Genomic DNA, 19,272 nt, shown 5'->3' with positions numbered 1-19,272 from the left:
GCAAATTGTGAATACATTTCATGAGTCGAATATTTTTATTACCATTGAAACAAATGAGCCCTCGGCCACAATTATTTTTGTCTTAATTGACTAGGTTTCAACACTTCTAAGAGTGCCTTCATCAGAATTAAACCAATTAAAATGGCCTATAACATAGTCACAGATTTATAGGAAAGACATTTTTATATAAAAGTGTAAGTACTGATTAACAATAAAAGACAGAGGCAGTACTTACACGTCACATATAAAATAATTAACAGTCCAGAAGGGCTTTAGTCATAAAAGATATAAAAAGGAATGCGTGAAAGGGAGCCACTATGGGTTACTCGTATCTGGACAGCCACAGGTTGCAACGGACTGAGGCGCCCTCATTAACAAGTGCGGGCAGGTGAACATGACATTGCATCGAGAGTGCCATCTAATAGCCGCAGGTACAACTTGGCTACTTAACATTCAAGTGTAGACAGACGAAAATTATAATGAATATTGTTCAGTACATAGTGTAAAAGGTAATACTTCGTTTAACAGCGACAGATAAAGCAACATTTTGTCTGCATCAGAGCTTAGCAGTACAGTTTGAAGCATGAAAACGTCATTATAGAAAAAAAACAGGAAGGGCAGAATGACACAGTTTGTAGAAAGCGATATAACATGAAATACAGTCAATAAACCATTTAATAAATGAAAATTATGGATTAACTTAGATGGAAGAACATTTCGGTAAACTGCCCAAGGAGACCCGAAATTAAATGTGAATAACGGCTTTATATCGTTGAAGAATTTTTTATTACGCAACTGCAGCTGTTGTGATAAGCTGCACTTTCACTTCCTCTGGATATGTTGTGTTGCCATCTCCACCTGACAAGTTTCAATAATGTTAGTCACACGCTACAGCTACGATGTACTCACAAAATTCTTCTGTACCGTAAATACTCAGTCGGCCGTTGTGGCTGAGCAGTTCTAGGCGCTTCAGTCCGGAACCGCGCTGCTGCTGCTGTCGCAGGTTCGAATCCTGCCTAGGGCATGGCGTGGATGTGTGTGATGTCCTTAGGTTAGTTAGGTTTAAGTAGTTCTAAGTCTAGGGGACTGATGACCTCAGATGTTGAGTCCCATAGAGCTTAGAGCCATTTGAACCATTTTGTAAATACTCAAGATAAGCTTGTACAAGGCCGAAATTTTATTCAGCATATCCCATAGGCATGGAAATACGAGAGCATCAATTTGGGAGCTATCGGTCAAGGTGTTTATTGTGTAACACTTTCCATTTATGTCAGTGTATTAGATGTGCAACCTCGCTGAGAAACGGTAATATTCCGTTCTTTTCCACTTCCTGATTCAACAGTCACACTTGACAACCGATAAAGGAAGTAGTTATCTATGTAGGCTTGGTAACATTTCAAATTCGCAAATTATATATGCGAGTATCTATCTCTACCTAAAAAAAAAATCTGCCGTTGAAGTGATGAAAGATATTACCTGGAAATATTTTTTGTTTCTGTGATGGCATTTTAGACTTGAAAGGGGCAAGAGCGACAACGGGATGAGAATGACAGAAGCCGAATACAACACTGCATTAAGGAAAGAGTGTTTCCTAGAAAAAGCTAGTCATGGTTGGTTCTTTCTTCTTTATATCTGTCGCTGTCGAGAAAATACCTCCAGGTTTCATGACATAAGAATATGACACAAAACCATTGCTTAGGACGAAACGGAAAGTGGAATGTTAGAAGTTTGAATGTAATAGGAAATTACAAAAGGCGGGGAGATAAATTCGAGAGGATGTAAGAAAACAAAGAAGATTTCTGTTAGCTCAGAAGCAACACGAATGCATAGTTAATTTATGAATGCAAATGGATCACGGTGTGCATTATCACGACAGCCGCACAGCTTTTAGGGACTAAGTCCTTTGGAAAAAATCATTGCACGTTGCTGGTCTTTCCTCTCTTGAAAAGTGGCACTCCTATAATTAATAAAAGAGTGTTAATGGTCCGAAGGAGTTCAATACTTTGCAAAGGAAGCTATGCAGATCAGTAGCAACAGGCAACCTCTAATTTCAATATCTCAACATCACTACGCATTTCAGAGGGAACTGTTACATGGATGCATACAGCTGCACGTTTATTAAAGGATCTTCTACAAAATCCTAAACGACGCTTTTCTGCTGGTGGCGTGCGTCACTTTTATCTCTAACACTGAACGACGGTTTATGTCAGCACTAATTTGTTCCACTCTTCAGGGTTATCGTTCAGTATTATGTAACGAGCCATTTTCAACGTATTTAAACGCTGAATGTTAACGTCAGCTAGAAGTTAAACAAGTTTCAAATTATTAGAGGGGCTGTCGTAATGGACATTTTCAGAAAAGTCCTCTGTTATGTAACATAACTCTTCGGAATCTGATGCGAGAAACCTTGTTGCTCGACTTCCGTTCACCCACTTATCCTCGTCGCACGACGTGGCCACTAAAGAAATTAGGGCTAAGTGGTTGGGGAGTATTTACGAGCGTCGATGGTATAAACTCTGAGGAGTAGTATGTTGGAAAGGCCAACGACGATGTGTCGTAGCTCTGCATGTCGATACGTCTGTTCGGATTAGCGTTTAAAAGATGAACAGCTATAACTCCGTTATCAGCTACGGTTCTTGAATCTCATAAGCCATCTAATGACCGATGAAAGTTGTAGTATCTCAGAATCCTAACTCCTCCACCTGTGTACATATATTCCATCGTGGGATTCGTTGTTGACACAGTTAACTCATTCAGAAAAATGTGCAGCAGTAATCCAGCGAATACTGTACGTAAAAGTATATGCCCTCGAATAGCACTTCCTTACACATTGTACAGAAAGGTTTGCACTATTCAACAGGTTTCATTTTCGGCAGGGTTCCAGCAGAACTAAAAAACAAAAAAGAGTGATAAACCCCAACTATTCAAATCCAAGTTGGTAGGTTTCCTTGTGGCACGCTCTTTCTGTTCTGTACAGGATTTCCTCGCGCTAACTCACACCTTTTCTCTGTAATGTGCTATTTATTCGCATACTCTCTCACAGTTATTTGTCTTTCATGAATTCCTTATTTCTTCTGTTTCTTTTCATTACCACGGAGCTCGCGTGGTGCCACGGAACATGATGAATAAATAATAAAAAAAATTGTATGAGACTCTTCCTTTCATCTCATTTAGTACCCACATATGTTAAGGTTACCCGAGAACGTAATGGGCCTAACAAGTAGTTCCGCATGCTTACTGCTTTCGCACGTTCCCTCGGAAAACAATATATGGACTAATTTTCTCGCTCAGGCTTCTGGATCTTGCTGGACATTCTGCAGTCCACACCGACAGCCCCAGTATTGCAGCAATATCCCCACAGCAGAGTGAGTTCGGCAGTTTCGGACTGCAGGGGCGCACATCAAGTTGCCCAATAAAACATGCTGTCAGAACCAGCTACGATAAAGGTGGTCCTCACTGCTAAGCTGCGAATCAACCCGCAGGGGTAATCGCCGACAGGTCGACTCTCGACAGTTGCCTCGACGATCAGTCTATACCCATGAAGTCAGGAATTTTGTATCCTCACCTCAAGGTACTCCAATGACGTCCGAAAATCGGTAAACAGACTGCAGTCGACGTTTCCACTGTGAACAGCACTTTGCGGCTGCGGTGTCAGAAGACTGTGTCGTGGGACGCACTATTCGCCTTCGTCTATGTGCTCTGATTGACATCACAGCTTAGTTAACTACCGCCATGCTAATGCTAATATCTTGCATCACTTGTCATTGGACCTGGAAGAGGTTCGTTTATGATCTGTTTCCATTTTGACTTTGAGGTTTTTTTGTGGGCTTGTGCATTGCTTAGAGTAATATGACGGTGCATTGCTTAAAGTAATATGACTGTGTTGCCTACGTGCGTACATCAGATGGTGCTAACCAAAAGGTGAGCACAGTAGAGATCGAGATTGACATATTGTAAGCTAGGCCCATCAGGAAGTTGGACTATGAGGAAAGATGGCGATCTCCAAGCCTCCCAGGATTTAGTAGAAAAGCAGTAGCTTAAAGAAGTAGCCGATAATAGGATTAATCCCGAATCTGGTATAGGTGAACATTCTCGGCTGTTTCACTGAAAGAATTTCATTTGATTTTGTATATGATGTATTAAATTTCAGACTAAAATGTATAAAAAGAAATTAATTTGTTACACTCTGATTGTGCGATTAAAATTATTCTTCTTTTAGAAATACACTCCTGGAAATGGAAAAAAGAACACATTGACACCGGTGTGTCAGACCCACCATACTTGCTCCGGACACTGCGAGAGGGCTGTACAAGCAATGATCACACGCACGGCACAGCGGACACACCAGGAACAGCGGTGTTGGCCGTCGAATGGCGCTAGCTGCGCAGCATTTGTGCACCGCCGCCGTCAGTGTCAGCCAGTTTGCCGTGGCATACGGAGCTCCATCGCAGTCTTTAACACTGGTAGCATGCCGCGAAAGCGTGGACGTGAACCGTAGGTACAGCTGACGGACTTTGAGCGAGGGCGTATATAGGGGATGCGGGAGGCCGGGTGGACGTACCGCCGAATTGCTCAACACGTGGAGCGTGAGGTCTCCACAGTACTTCGATGTTGTCGCCAGTGGTCGGCGGAAGGTGCACGTGCCCGTCGACCTGGGACCGGACCGCAGCGACGCATGGATGCACGCCAAGACCGTAGGATCCTACGCAATGCCGTAGGGGACCGCACCGCCACTTCCCAGCAAATTAGGGACACTGTTGCTCCTGGGGTATCGGCGAGGACCATTCGCAACCGTCTCCATAAAGCTGGGCTACGGTCCCGCACACCGTTAGGCCGTCTTCCGCTCACGCCCCAACATCGTGAAGCCCGCCTCCAGTGGTGTCGCGACAGGCGTGAATGGAGGGACGAATGGAGACGTGTCGTCTTCAGCGATGAGAGTCGCTTCTGCCTTGGTGCCAATGATGGTCGTATGCGTGTTTGGCGCCGTGCAGGTGAGCGCTACAATCAGGACTGCATACGACCGAGGCACACAGGGCCAACACCCGGCGTCACGGTGTGGGGAGCGATCTCCTACACTGGCCGTACACCTCTGGTGATCGTCGAGGGGACACTGAATAGTGCACGGTACATCCAAACCGTCATAGAACCCATCGTTCTACCATTCCTAGACCGGCAAGGGAACTTGCTGTTCCAACAGGACAATGCACGTCCGCATGTATCCCGTGCCACCCAACGTGCTCTACAAGGTGTAAGTCAACTACCCTGGCCAGCAAGATCTCCGGATCTGTCCCCCATTGAGCATGTTTGGGACTGGATGAAGCGTCGTCTCACGCGGTCTGCGCGTCCAGCACGAACGCTGGTCCAACTGAGGCGCCAGGTGGAAATGGCATGGCAAGCCGTTCCACAGGACTACATCCAGCATCTCTACGATCGTCTCCATGGGAGAATAGCAGCCTGCATAGCTGCGAAAGGTGGATATACACTGTACTAGTGCCGACATTGTGCATGCTCTGTTGCCTGTGTCTATGTGCCTGTGGTTCTGTCAGTGTGATCATGTGATGTATCTGACCCCAGGAATGTGTGAATAAAGTTTCCCCTTCCTGGGACAATGAATTCACGGTGTTCTTATTTCAATTTCCAGGAGTGTATTTGAATCTACAAAATGTCTGGCATACATAAAATTCATCTTATTAATTGCACAATCTAACGTTAATTATTAAATTTATTTCTGGATTCATTTATAAAATAATGTTATATCTTAGTGATGATTCTTCTTTGGTCAAGAAATTTTGTAAACTCTTTTGCTTTGTAAACTGTTTGGAATGTTGTGAGTACTGCAGATTGGAAAGAGTACTGGACATGCCTCTGATGGAATCAGTCATGTTTTTGATTGTGTCACTAATAATGTAATTTGTGGTGTGATAGAAGTGGAAATTGTAAAGACGGTGTGATATTGAAAAATGTGACAAAGAATAAAATTCAAGAATAATACAGGCAGATCTTCATCAGTTATTTAGTCATCAGGAACCCACAACGTCATAAATCAAAATTTCAGCCGCAAGAATGTACCCCTAGACGCAACAACTACAGCTAAAAACAAGAAGAGAAAATAAGTAAAAAGTTTTTCTTTTGTATATCAGAGCCACTCGAAGCTTTTGAAAATAATGAAGAGACTAAGAGGTATTTAATGGTGATGTGTGGGAGGGTAAGATTACAATAGGACGGCGTATGATCTGATACACATTACCAGCAACATATCTTGACCATTTGTGACAACAGGTGAAAGTAAGGTGTGGCACTATCTTAACAGATTAGATCTGCCACTACGTGACTGCTAATATGCGCGATTGCAGAAATGCAATACAAGAAACAGAAACTGTTGTTTTATTACAACCAACAGGGTATACAGTATATTGTAACACCCCACCCGTCACTTATCTGGTTTTGGCATGTGTTCACCCCAGCTAATTGACTAACAGATCAACAGAGAGTGCAAAACTGCCGCAATATCGGATAACGCAAAGAAAGTAATAAGGCCCTGTGACTCCTGATTGAACTGCGGTGGCAGTGTTAACATTAATTGATTCAGAATTGATCACTTTTAATTAAAAAGGGGTGCACATTGATGTTATATGCAGCTATTGAACACCAGATACAAATATTGAACATAAAATTAATTAAGAAAGTGACTTGGGATTTCAACTACTTGATTGAAAACAGATGCAGTCGATTATCACAAATTTATTTTAACTCACGACCTTCAATCATCACATTGCATGACTCTCCTACCAGGCAGTGGTAATAAATTGCGTTTGCGTGGAGTAAACCTCGATAACTCAAAAGTAATTCCTATCGACTGACCCAGGCGTAATGCGAAGTGTGAGAAGAATTCTACAGTACACGGCCCATGAAACCCTCGTGGGTGATCCAACAAATTAATCAGTGGCCGGATACAGCGTGGCGGAGCGGCGTCGTTGTGTGGACGTCGGCCGACCTCATGGTGCTGCAAGGCTGCGCTCGTCTATTCACTCCTAGCTATCTTGATCATTACATAGCTGAACCAAAACTTTCTATCTCCAAGCTCAATCGTTCCATTTGCTAAGTCCTAAACTGGAGAGATGCTCACTCTTTCTTGGGCAAGCTGAGTAAAGAACGCCATGTCCACACTCTAGGCAGGCTGGGAACGGAAGACCTCCACTGAGACTTCTGCCAGTCAGCTCTTCGCCTTGGTTTCCCCTCCAGCAAAATCACTTAAGCCCATTGCAGTGCAAGTCACATTAATTATGCGTCGCTTCCCAGCGCCGACCAATGCCTGCTCTGAGAAGTGAACAAATTCCCACAAAATTTCCCTTCCTCTCAACTTCTTCTATTTAGCTCCCCCCAGGCCACCCATTGAGGTTAGCGTCTGCACAGACACCAAGTTTTCTGGAACTGTGACTCCCAGAAGAGTACTTCAGATTCCTTGGTCCTATGTTCCCATCGGAGGCCAATGTATTTCATGCTGTCGCTCTTCACCTGATTTACTTCAGGCTCTGCGGACCGTGAATTCAGCGTGAAGTTGCTATAGTCACGAACACGCATATTTTGACCTCTGTTGACCGCTCCAATGTAGCTTGCGCAGCTTTGTCGCATGTTTCACAGAAAATGGGATGACGGACATCTATCACCAGGCGTACAAGTTCTCCGTCTGTTTCCTGGTACACCAGCATCGAGTTGGGGTCAACAACCCACTCACTGTCACTCATCTTAAGACAGCTGGAAGCCGTGCACCGTTACCGATTTCTCAGAGCTTGAGCCGCCCTAAGCTGCCTAGTGTCGCTTCCCTTAGCCGCTCCCTCGACCAGCCACAGTCAAATACTTCCCTGGGGTAAACTAGCGTTCAGTAAAGCGACAAAGTTTTCACGTTGTGTGAATTACTTTAAAACCATCACCTGACATTAATTATTCCACTACGTCCATACTATACCCTCTACAAGATGCATTTTGCCTTTTCAGTCATTTTGTTCAGCCCTACTGTTCGCTCAACGTGAGTTAGGTGATCTTTACTGACTTCATGTAAGGGGCATAGTTCTTGCCATCTTACAATATGAATAAAACTGCGTGAAGTATTAACCCCTCAGGGCGTTAATTTATCATTTTTCGTTAATGTATATCCAGTTATTTTTTTGTAGATAATGGAAAATACTAGTTGCGAACAAGAATTTTAATGTCGACACTGGGAAAAAATGAAGGAAAAGGAAAATAGAATGATCAAATTGCCTTCAGGTTGATATTCATACAACAAATGGTACACTCTCAAAATGATGGCTCGTAAGTTGCGCTAATGACTATCACATATAATGTATAAAAGGAGTTCAGTATCACAAACACTTCGAGTGTAAATTAACATTCAATATTTCTAGGATTCTTCTTCCCTCTTCGTCAGGAGTTAAATGAGTACTGCTCTTGTCTCACAGGTATTGGGATGATTCAGGGGTGGGTCCTGGGGGACTCACAGCTTTTTACTTTCGCCTCCTCCCCCCCCCCCTCATCCACCCCCAAATATTATTTGTTGTCCCTTCCATCGTTAACACACCATAATAATAAAAATAACAATAGTATAGCAATTGTTAATAATACCTTGCTTGCATTAATGTGGAGTACATCACTTTAACACAACTTATAAGAATCATAATTTACACGAAATAAAATCAGAATATGCACTCATGATTATCAGCATTTCACTTCACGCTCCGATTGTGAACACAGATGCGCAAACCATCGCTACACGAGCTTGGGGTAAATAAGAGGAATGCTTTTTTTCTTTTTTCAGAAGTTTCCGTCTACACTCAGAAAAGTCGATGTTTCTGTTTCTTCTTTTTCCGTATTACAAGTCCTATCCCTTTCGTTCTTGCCTTAAGTGGCTTCCTCTGGTTTGCCGGATCTACATTTGGACTCAACAACTGTATTGGATTTGTCGTTGACAGCCGGTACAACCAACTTTTAACGGATCCCTCTTCTTAGTTCGAATATTCTCTACAGCCGGTCAGTCTGCAGGTACATGTATGTGGGACAGCTCACAAGAAAGTAACCGAAAAGCGTCCGGTGCTCAGTATCGATTGTAATTCTGGATTTTCTTGACCGTTTTAGACGGTTTTCATGCAACTTTATCTTCCGGAAATTATCTAGGAAACTTAGAAAATTATGTACACTGAGGTGACAAAAATCGTGAAATAGCAATATGTAAATATACAGATGGCGGTAGTATCGCGTGCACAAATTATGAAAGGGCAGTACATTCGCGTAGCTGTTATTTGTACTCAGGTGATTCATGTGAAACAGTTTCCGACGTGATTATGACCAAACGACAAGAATTAACGGACTTTGAACGCGGAATGGTAGTTGTAACTAGACACATGGGATATTCCATTTCGGAAATGGCTAGGGAATTAAATACTCAGAGATACAGAGCAAGAGTGTGTCGAGAATACCAAATTTCAGGCGTTACCTCTCACTACGGACAATGTAGTGGCCTTCACTTAACGACCGAAAGCAGTTGTAAGTGCCAACAGACAAGCAACATTGCTTGAAATAACTGCGGAAATCAACGTGTGACATATGATGAACGTATCCGCTAGGACAGCGCGGCGAAATTTGGCGTTAAAAGGCTGTGGCTGCAGATGACTGACACGAGTGCCTTTGCTAACAGCACAAGATCGTCTGCAGCACCTCTTCTGAGCACATGATCATATATCTTGGATCCTAGACTATTGGAAAACCTTGGCCTGGTCAGATGAGTCCAGATTTCAGTTGGTAAGAGCTGTTGATAAGGTTCGGGTGTGGTGCAGACCCCATAAAGCCATGGATCCAGGTTCTCAACAACGCATTGTGCAAGCTGGTGGTGGTTCCTCTGGGACCTCTGGTCCAACTGAACCGATCTTTGACTGGAAATGGTTGTGTTCAGCTACATGAAGACCATTTGCAGCCATTCATGGAATTCGTGTTTCCAAACAACGACTGAATTTTTAAGGATGACAGTGTACCATGTCACCAACTCACAATTGCTTGCACTTGGTTTGAAGAATATCCTGGACAATTTGAGCGAATGATTTGGCCACCCAGATCACCCAACATGAATACCATCAAACATATATGGGACATAACTGAAAGGACTATTCATGCACAAAATTTTGCACTCACAACACTTTTGCAGTTATGGATGCCTATAGAGGCATAACGGTTCAGTATTTCTACAGGGGACTTCTAACGCCTTTTTCAGTTCATGACATGTGTAGTTGCTGCACTACGTGAGGTAAAAGGAGGTCCAACACCATAGCAGGAGGTATCCCATGACTTTCGTCACCTCAGTATAGAGCTCCCTCTCCCCCCCCTCTCTTCCACCCTCCCTTGGCTCTGTGCCTGGCTTGCTAGAGGTCAGGCACTGTAATGTGACAGTCAGCCGTGATCATAAAAAAACGAGAACTTAGATCACCTGAGGAGGTGTACCGGAGTGTCGGACCAACTCCGGCCTCCCTCCCTCAGGACTGCCAGCCTATGTTCGTGTTCCGTACTCCTGCAAGAGCAGAGCTCACGTAATGGACATACGAAGCGCCAATCTCTTCTGGTGTTGTGAGGGTCGAACTCGAATCCTGTCATAATCCAATATTAGTCTCTCCACACATCTATATTAATAATAAAACTGAAAAACCGATGTATCTTTCTGCTTGTGTGTTTGAACACGATAATCTCCAAAATTACTGGGCCAATTCAAAATGGTTCAAATGGCTCTGAGCACTATGGGACTTAACATCTGAAGTCATCAGTCCAGAACTTAGAAGTACTTAAACTTAACTAACCTAAGGACATCACACACATGCACGCCCGAGGCAGGATGCGAACCTGCGACCGTGGCAGCCACGTGGTTCCAGACTGAAGCGCCTAGAACCGCTCGTCCACTCCGGCCGGCACTGGGCCAATTTTCATGCGGTTTTCACAGGTAACTTGACCATAGCCTGGGGCCACATCTACACTTTATCTCACCAAAATCGGATCAGAGGGAAGAAAAGGTGTCGTAGTTAAAATTTTATCCATACTGATAGTATAAATTCAGATCTAATACTGTCTGTTAGGTTTCCACAGCTAAACTACTGAATTTGATTTCTATGACATTTGGTGCTGAGGTAGGTTGAACCCTGGGAAAGAACACTGGTTTCTTTAAAAAGTACAAAAGGAAAGTCGACACGCAAGAAGGTGAAGTAGCGAATTGGAACATATTTATTTACATCAACAAACAGAAACCACGTCAAAAATTATTAAATTTGTCAGATAATGCATTCTTACGACTATTTCATTAGCACGAAGTATAGCTACTTCAATAGCGAGATTCATTGATGGCCGTCGGTAAGGAGGGGGGAAGGGAAGGCGTGGTGGACGGGCGCTTCAGCAGACACGTTATTGCACGTACAATAGCTTACCCACTAACCATCACTCATCGTAGCAAAACTGTTGTTTAGTGAGCGCAGCCATAGTTAACAGCTAGTTTCAGAATAAGAAAACAACTAGCAATGCACAACACGAAGGGAAGCGGAGTACACGAAGCATTCAGTTACAGCTACAGCGCAATTGTTTACCAAGATGGCAGTGTAAACATGATAGTTGGGGCCCGACCTCTAGGGTCCGACCTCTATCAGTGTTTTACGCAATCATAATTATAAATATCTCCCCTTCTCCCCCCCCCCCCCCACCCTCCCCAGCTAGAACTGCCACCTCAAAGTGTCCACGTAATAAGCAAAATGTTGAACTTGGACAAAACAGTCTTGAAGGCGCGGACAAATTTTGATCTTTTGGAAGTAGAATGAAAAATGATGGAAGATATAATAGCAATGATTGCTGCTAAACACACTGCAGAGAGGAGTGTAGTTTCCGATTAAAGTTTTGGCGTTTGGATTTGAAAATGAAAAGTCACTCCGACGGAAAGCCCCCCACGCACTCGCTGTGACAGGAGGAACACGGTCACAGCGGACGTAGTCAGTGGCAGCCGACCGTTCGCCGCTCACGCTGGAGACCACACTCGCGCGAGGCGGCGCAGCGCTTCGCCTGACAACGAGAAGTGCGTTGCGCTGTCCGGCCACGGCCAGCCTTGCCACCGCTGACCTTGGCGCAGTCGGGCCACGGTCGCTATCGCCGCAGCCGCGCTCCGCTGACCTTTCTCGCCGCAAAACAGCGGCATTCTCCACACACAGATAAACAGTCTCGGCCGTTTCCGTTGTAAGCGCCACAGCTTCACTATACTGCCCGGCTATTGACACCGTTCCTTGGAAAACACACTGAACAACGAATGGGAAACGCGAAATTCTTGACTGAACTTCTTTCTCTGCGCATAAAAAAAAAGTAAAAAGTGCCCTCAGTGCAAGATTCGATCAGAAGTTCAGGATATGGTGAAAAATTCTCGGTTTGTATGTTAAAGAGAGTACTTTCTAGAAAAGAAGCAGCAAAAAAACTGGCCAGCTATGAGCAGGACTGAGGTTCCCGTGCGGACTTAATTATCTATACAGATAATTCACCCATTCCGGGAAACGAGAATCTCGACGATTTTTGCCTGCATCTTTTGACTGCATTGACTTAGGCCGGCCGGTGTGACCGAGTGGATCTAGGCGCTTCAGTCTGGAACCGCGCGACCGCTACGGACGCAGGTTCGAATCCTGCCTCGGGCATGGATGTGTGTAATGTCCTTAGGTTAGTTAGGTTTAAGTAGTTCTAAGTTCTAGGGGACTGATGATCTCAGAAGTCAAGTCGCATAGTGCTCAGAGCCATTTGAACCATTTGAACGTTAGTATTTCAAATAAATTTCAACTTGATACTTTTGCCCGTTCCTGAGAATAATGGGTCTTTAAAAGATTGACACACAGACAGATCGTTGGATGACAAATCACCAAAAAAATTTGTTTCGTATGTTATAATTACAAATTAATGACTTTCGGATTTTTTTTCCTTTGTTTGTATTGTGAAACTCTGCTTCTTGTCAAAGTTCATCATTCTAGGTCAACGGGAAGTACCCTACAGGTTTTGACGAGTGAGTTTGCCAGCATCAAAATATATGGTATAAGAGGTCGTATCTTTTGATTGGATTGACTTAGAAGCTTACATTTTTTTACGCCACCAGAGGACCGCAGACCTTAGTAAGTGACATAAATTTCAACTTGATACGTTTACCCGTTGCTGAGACAAAGAGTTTTAGACATCCAACCAGCCAGACAGTCAGACTGACGGAACGCCAGAAAAGTGATCCCATAAGGTTTATGTTTTTACCGATTGAGGTACGAAACACTAAAAAGAAATAAAATCATTTTATTTTTGACGTTTTCCACTTTTAAGAGGATGTTTTTCCAGTAAGTTAATTTCATTCCTCAACTGCGATTATGTAATCTCCGCAAAATAACTATCTCCTGTCGTCTAGCTAATTAGCCCTAGGGTTGGTTACACGCATTCCTCCTTTTCTAAGAAAGTCTGTCACAATCCTATTAGTTATTACTATACTTGCAAATCTAGATTTCGGCTATAAATTGCCATCTTCAGTGCATTTTCGATACAGCTCAACAGACTTGCGGCAGTTCATGCCACCGTATGTTCTTATAGGTATAAAGGCAGAAGGACACTGAAATTTAGATTTGCAAATGTTCCGTCGTCGAATATGGGGTACCTAGGAAACCTGCTTCTCGGATCGCTAGACAGCAATTCAAGCAAATCGTATTAATGAAGTTTATTACAAAAGGTAGTGATTACAACACTTAACTTTGTGAGATACAGACATGTCGCGAGCAAAGGGCGACAGAGAAACTTAAGCGATCTCTTCAGTATATACAATTCGTAATACGAGTGAAATAACACAGCTCGTAGAACGGCTAGTCTTCAACTGGGCTGCGGCCAGGTGGGTGCATCGCGTATGTCCTCTACGCTTAGAGGACGCTGCTGTCCCGGTGTCGTCCTAGAGACGGATCGGTCAGCGTGCTGTTGGCTGACGTCGTCTCACAGCCCCCTCTGCTCTACCGTTCTTGACCGGCGCGCCGTCCCGTCGCTTGACGTTACGCCGAAACAATCCTCCCCCCCCCCCCCCCCGCACACCACCAAGCTACAGACCGTCGTCGTATATGGAGCTCGACAACGGCGGGGGAGGTTGAAGTGTGGACGCTGCGCTCGACCGGAAGCAGTGGCTGCAACGGACGTGAGACTTCCAGTCGTTCCCCGCCATCCGGCCTCCACTCTGGGGGAAAAGTCCCCCAGAAGGGTAAGCGTCCACCTCCTGAGGCTCGCAGCAAGATGAAGAAGGCGTCGCCTGCTGCAGTGCGGGCGGGTCCAGCTCCATCCGTAGGATGAGAGAGAGGTGGAGGAGGCGGTGGCTCCGTCTCTGAGGGGGCGTCCCGCGGTGTCGTGATGACAATCACTGGCGTGATGACAATCACCTCGGGATCCGTGAATCTGGGGGGAAAGACACAGAAGGATCACCGTGCACGTGATAGTGGCGAATATAATTGAGATGTCGGCGCTGCAATCCGTCTGGGCCTGAAGTGAGATACATGCATGCCCCAAGTTGACGAAGGATCTCGCCTCGCGCCCACCGTCTGCTGCCGCTAAAAGCCCTGTAAAACACAGTATCATGCAGCAAGAAGCGATTCTTGCGACCTTCCTTTGCCACCAGATGCTGGGGAGGGTGGAGCTGGTGGAGCAGTGTCCAATGGCGGCGACCGTGAAACAATTCTGCCAGCGCTGGTCCATCGCGTGGATGCGGCAATAGGAGACGAGAAACTGTTGCAAAGCTTGATCACTGCTGTATGCAGTGCGAAGTTTGGCCTTCTGCCTCTTGAATGATCTGACAAACTGTTCCACCTCACCGTCTGACTGTAGATAGAATGATGCACTAGTTAGATGCTGTATGCCATTGCGTTCACAGAAGGTTTTAGATTCATTTGACATGAACTGAGGGCCGTTGCCTGACACTATGACTTCAGGCAAACCTTTGAGACAAAAAATACAGAACAATGCCTGAATTGTGATACATGACGTAGTCGAATTCATTGGCACAGCAAAAGGAAACTTGCTATAGGAGTCTACCACAACCAACCAACGAGTGTTCCAAAAAGATCCTGCAAAGTCTATGTGCACACGTTGCCATGGTGATTGCCACTTAGGCCAAGCAGAGAATATTTGTGGTGGAGCGGGCTGATTTTCCACACGTGCGTGAGACTGTGAAGTCATCTGTTCTATTTAGGTTTCCATACCCTGTCAAGTACAGTTTCGACGCACTAACTGTTTTGTACAAACAATCTCCCACTGTCCTTGGTTTCACTTGTTAATCATAATAGTTAGAGAGTCTACAGCCAGATCATATGGAAGTTCACTCGGAGTGACGTTAGGAAATAGTTTCTGGAAGAGTGTAAATACTGCATTCCCAACTGTGGGCAAAAAATACGGCAGTTTCACAGTACCTGGTATGTTATGAGCAAGCAAATGGGCTTCAAACTGTTGCATCTACTCGAGCCATTCCGCTTGTTGTTCATTAAAACTGGTGAAAAAGCGGTATAGCAGTTGAAGCTAACATAGGTGTTGCTTGTGCTGCTAGAAGCTGCTGTACCGTGTTTAGCAGTGAGGAAATTTGTTGCTTCTGAAACTGAAACATCTGCATTAGCTACATTGCATCTAACACTTGCAGCTGTGGCGCCTGAGCAGGATGTGAGTTGCTCATTGTGGGAGAGCCAAATGCGATAAACACACAAGGCAAGCAATAACAATAAGTACAACACTGAAGAAAATTTCTGCAACACCCACCTGAAAACAGGTATGCACTCAGGGGCAAACCTATTGCTCTCCTTTGGTTGACAGGTATTTAACCTATTGTCCTCCTTTGATTGACAGATACTTAACCTATTATTCTGTTAAGTGCTTTTCCATGTTACCCCCATTTCCTTTTGATTGACTGGCACTTAACCTATTGTCCCCCCCACCCCTTCCCCCAACCCCCTCCCCCTCATTGCTACAGAAAGGTTTAGGTGTTCATTTTCCCGCACGGTGTTCGGGAGTGGAATGGTAGGGACATAGTATGATTGTGGTTCGATGAACCCTCTGCCAAGCACTTAAATGTGAATTGCAGAGTAATCATGTAGATGTAGATGTAGATGTACACTTTCAGATCTGAGTTACTGAAATAGGCCTCCATCTCACTCTTATCAATTTCGTTGAGTATTTAATTAAACTGATCAATTAATTAACCTCTCTGATGGTAAAGTGCCATGTGCCATGACACGCCCCTCTGGTGGGAACTTCAAATTCCATCAGGACAATGCAACCTCTACTAACCTAAGGAAATGGTGGGAATATAGGTCACTTGGGCTACCTCCACTAACCTAAGTCATATGACCGCCACCTCTTCAAGGGATTGGCGCAAAGTTTGAATTTTGGAGCCGGACGGAGTGGCTGAGCGGATCTAGACGCTACGGTCACAGGTTCGAATCTAGCCTCGGGCATGGATGTGTGTGATGTCCTTAGGTTAGTTAGCTTTAAGTAGTTCTAAGTTCTAGGGGACTGATGACCACAGCAGTTAAGTCCCATAGTGCTCAGAGCCATTTGAACCATTTTTTTGAATTTAGGAGGGAAGATAGGTCAATCGTACTATCTCTACTAACCTAAGAAAATGGCAGGTAAGAAAGGGCACATAGGCTACCTCCACTAACTTAAGTCACCTGACTGCCACTTCTTGCTAGGGACTGGCGGGAAAAGGACTTGACCTGTGCCGGAAATAAATCTTTATTTTGCATGCACTATTTACTTAAAAAATTAGAGGCAATACCACCATCTAGTGTGTTCGCCACAAGGTCCAGACTCCAACTGACCTAGTACACAGTACCACCAACAGAGGGCACTGTCATACATGATGTAATCCAAGATGGCAGTCATGACAGCAGCCAATGACACAAGTACCATTATCCAAGATGGCGGGAAACTGTGTTTGCCATGAGATCCGGGTCTAGTACATGGTACCACCACCAGGGAGCACTGTCATCTGCTCTGTGATGTAACCCAAGATGGTGGGGGAAAATGACAGGAAACAGTGTAGTACCCGCAAGGTCTAGACCTAGTACACAGTACTGTCACCAGAGGCACTGTTGTCTGTTCCGTGACATAACCCAAGATGACTGTCTTGAGGAGAAAATGACTCAGCCTGCACTTGTCTGCTGGAGATGGGAAGGAGTGTACTTTATTTTAGAACAATTTATTTAGGGTTGCATTTTGGAAGATAGTATATTTATCACACCAATGCAAAACACTTGCTCTGACATGCTTGGGATCATGCCACACAGCCCACAGACCTGTAAACTACTCCTAAATAATGCACTGCAGACACGCAAACAATTCCTAAACTGCCGAAATAATTTCAGAAGAGACATGCAAACTCCTCCTAAATAAAGCAGTACACTGATGTGCAGACACGAAATCAACTCATAAACTGTCCAAATAACGCACAGCACAGCCTACAGACCTGCTAGCAAAATAATGCAACAGACACGCAAACAACGTGCACAGCAGAGATACCGCCCTCGAACCCCTCTCCACTGGGTTGCACAGGAGCCTACTGCACACGAAGTGGGGATGCACTGGCCCCTCGCACCCCCCTACCCCCCCCCCCCCCCGTGAAGTGACACACAGGTGCCTGTTCAGGTCTCACAAGCATGAGGTGGTGACATCCCTTTCACACTTCGTACCAGAGAAATTCCTCAAGAAATATGTGTCCAACTGGGCACTGTTGCTGATGCAACCGGATGGAAGCAAAGACCTATTTGCCTATCACAGTAACTTTACACTGCAATATACATAGATTTTTCACAAACAGTGCAGTTATCTTTTATATCTGTACAGCACCCAAAAAAAGTATGGTATGCCTACACTAACACTGGCTATATGTCTCGATTCTCCTCAGTCCTAGGGAATTATCTGACGAAGTCTTACAATCAGGGCTTCTGGAAGGTGCTGCATCCTGACAAGATTCTCTCAAGCAAGTCTTATGAAGGATAGGCGTCTGGCCCTATGTGTTATAATGAATACCGCACATCTGGACATAATGCTTGGAAAGACATCAACGATGTGGGTTAGTGTACTGTTATCATCATCACTATAGACAGAACAACAAGGATAATGCGAATGCATTTTTCCTCGCTGTTCTAACGTGGCACCCCGTCCATCACTGTTATCCTTGCTGCTTTCAACATACGCAAACATTCTCACTGTTATGCAGAGACTCCTATATCCTGGCACAAAGGATGTCTTGTGAATTAATAGAACATTATGATTGTATTTTGTATAGATCACCATATCGCACCGACAATTAAGCCCTGCAAAGTGCCCCTACATATCGTCAAATATGGGAAGACTCTTACTCAATTACACTGCTCTCCCACTAAGGACAGGAGCTTCACTATTAGCGCGCAATACCCATCACCAATCGTGTCAATGAAGTAAACATACAATTCATATCCTGCGCCATACAAAATCATCCCTTTTACATCATTCGTACGTATACCATATATACCATATATGCTCCTCGTACCACTAGATATTTCCATGTGAGGTTTGGTGGTCATCCACTCCCGACGGGTGACTACAGCACCCTCAACGGACTGAAGTCACTCTCAGAACTGTTCTACAAGTTCGGACTTGTTCCCCTCGGCACAAACGCGTTACTGTTTCTGGTCCGGACCTGCTTGCTTGATTGCTTTTCTACATCCATCTCCAGACTCTGGGAGTACAAGAACACATGTATTTTCGCATGGTTTTCCATGATGTTATACCATTTTCGCGGTACTTCTCGATATCAAGCACACAGCGGTGACCTACCAATCGCTCACGCAACATAATTCCGAAGATATAGATTGGAAATTACTTCTCTAGAATCCCGAAATTTTAGCTCTTATTCCGTATAAGAAGACCTTTATGTGAAATTCGAAACAAATAGAGGAAACTGATATTTCTACTCGCGAATACCGACATCAGTGATGTAGCAGATTCCAAATCATCAAATTTACAAAGTCAACTTGTGTGTTTCTCATGTCTAGAGAACTAGCAAACGTGTCTTTCACCTGCTAGATGCACACACCACAGTCCATGTTCTCTCGACGTACTGTTGAATGCTGCTTCAACTGAAGAAAAAGTGACTGTTTCCCTGCTTTCGTTTGCTTCCGTGTAGACGTTTTCCCGGATTTCTTTTGCTGTCGCATACAAAGTAAGGAACGATCGGTCGTAAAATGG

Source organism: Schistocerca gregaria, chromosome 1 (assembly GCF_023897955.1).
Source record: "Schistocerca gregaria isolate iqSchGreg1 chromosome 1, iqSchGreg1.2, whole genome shotgun sequence".
Taxonomy (NCBI): domain Eukaryota; kingdom Metazoa; phylum Arthropoda; class Insecta; order Orthoptera; family Acrididae; genus Schistocerca; species Schistocerca gregaria.
This window is presented reverse-complemented; position numbering follows the sequence as displayed.